This window comes from Misgurnus anguillicaudatus, chromosome 20 (assembly GCF_027580225.2).
Source record: "Misgurnus anguillicaudatus chromosome 20, ASM2758022v2, whole genome shotgun sequence".
NCBI lineage: Eukaryota > Metazoa > Chordata > Actinopteri > Cypriniformes > Cobitidae > Misgurnus > Misgurnus anguillicaudatus.
In genome coordinates, this window is record NC_073356.2 from 21772308 (window position 1) to 21774505 (window position 2198).

Consider the following 2198-nt stretch of genomic DNA (forward strand, 5'->3'; position numbering starts at 1 on the left):
TACATGTAATATAGGTAAGCTATCGTGGTTGGAAGGGAGTTGGGCTTTTCAACACGCAACATGGATGGCATGACTCCTAGTGGTGTAAAAAGTGTTGGCCCCTTCCTGATTTTTTATTTGCATGTTTGTCAAACTTTAATGTTTCAGATTATGAAACAAATTTAACTATTAATCAAAGATAGCACAAGTAAACACAACATGCAGTTTTTAAATGAAGGTTTTTATTATGAAGGGGAAAACAAAATCCAAACCCACATGGCCCTGTGTGAAAAAGTGCTTGCCCTCTAGACCTAATAACTGGTTGGGGCACTCTTAGCAGCAACAACTGCAATGTTTGCGATAACTTGCAATGAGTCTGTTATAGCGCTGTGCTGGAATTTTGGCCCACTTATCCTTGCAGAATTGTTGTCACATTGGTGAGTTTTTGAGCATGAACCGCCATTTTAAGGTCATGCCACAGCATCTCAACAGAATTGAGGTCAGGACTTTGACGTCATTTAGTTTTTCCATTCACAGCCATTCAGAGGTGGACTTGCTGGTGTGTTTTGGATCATTGTCCTGCTGCAGAACCCAAGTTCACTTCAGCTTGAGGTTACGAACAGATGGCCGACATTGATTACTTGATTGTGAACAAGTGTGGCAGTAATCACAACATTTTCACACAGGGCCATGTGTGTTTGGATTTTGTTTTCCCTTCATAATAAAAACCTTTATATAAAAACTGCATGTTGTGTTTACTTGTGTTATCTTTGATTAATATTTAAATTTATTCCATGATCTGAAACATTAAATTGTGACAAACATGCAAAAAAGTATAGGGAATCGGGTCTCTGATCCATTGCCTACAATAGATGGTGGTAGTGCTCTAAATAAGTATGCAAACCACCAATAAGCATGAAGAAGAAGAAGGGGCCTAAAAAGATATGGAGTGTTGGAAACATAACTCAAATAATACGTGTTTTGGATGGACTGTAATAAAGAGGCTGAGTGTATTGGATTGACAAGAATAGATATACAGTAAGTCCTAGAGTGGAAATCCCTCCATGGTTATTTCCAATGCTTCTAGTAGACCTCCACATTTTAGAAGAAATTAAGAATAATAAGGGATATATTTCCAAGAATGAGATTGCACAAATATACAAATATTGCACATAGATAAAAATTATAATCAGGAAAAAAAAATATTTACAGATGGATCCAAACATCCATCAATATACATTCCTTGATTAAAATTGAAAAAGGACCAGTAATCATTTATCAGTTTATTCATCAGAGATGGTAGCTGATGAGGAAATACAGCCATTGAGAATAGTTATTTGCTTAGACTCTACTCTGTCTCTACTCTCAGTTTACTAAGTGGCAAGTCTATATCTAGACAAGATATTTAATATGATATCCTACAAAGCATGTTTAAAATTCACCAATATTGATTAAGTATTTGTACCAGTTGGGATAGAGGGAAATGAGGACGCTGATCAAGTGGCCAAGGCGGCATTAAATCAAACTGATATAGATATAAACATATCACTTAGTAAAGCAAAAATAAGGGAATAATCAGAGGGGCTATGATTAAAGGCGGGGTGCATGATCTCTGAAAGCAATGTTGACATTTGAAATCACCTAAACAAACACACCCCTACCCTAATAGAATCTGGACCTTCATTTGCCTCACACATACGCAAACCAGGATGTCGGTTAGTAAACACGCCCCTTACTGCTGATTGGCTACAAGTGTGTTTTGGTACTCGGCCCGACTCCCTTTGCGAAAGTATTTCTGAAAAATCGTGCACCCCGCCTTTAATCGATCATTATTTATTATTGGTAAACATGAATCAGATAATTGCAATAAGAGAAAGAATGGGATTAATGTAGGAGTTAAATATGATGAATATTGAAAATATAACAATTAAGACAATATTAGAGAATGTTCCAGCACAGTACAAAATCTATAATGTAATTAGTAATTATTTCAAAGCAAAATGTTGAATAAATAGAATTTGAAGATCACATAATGAAGTGACTAAGTCTCCAAGTATGGAATAATATTTGTTTATTTATATACATTTTCTCTCATTTTTTATATTTTATTATAAATGTAATGTCACCAATCAAAATCATGCTCCTCCCTCCAGTCCAGTAGGTGGCGGAATTGCACCTTTAAGTGGGTTTGCCAACCGCCATTACAATGAACCGAAGAA

General features: G+C 35.9%; 1 protein-coding gene across 1 annotated transcript in view; it reads right to left on the reverse strand.

The window, feature by feature from the left end:
• Positions 1-2198, reverse strand: part of chrac1 (chromatin accessibility complex subunit 1) — a 443634-nt gene that overhangs the window by 409244 nt on the left and 32192 nt on the right. The gene's annotated exons all lie outside the window — the stretch shown is intronic.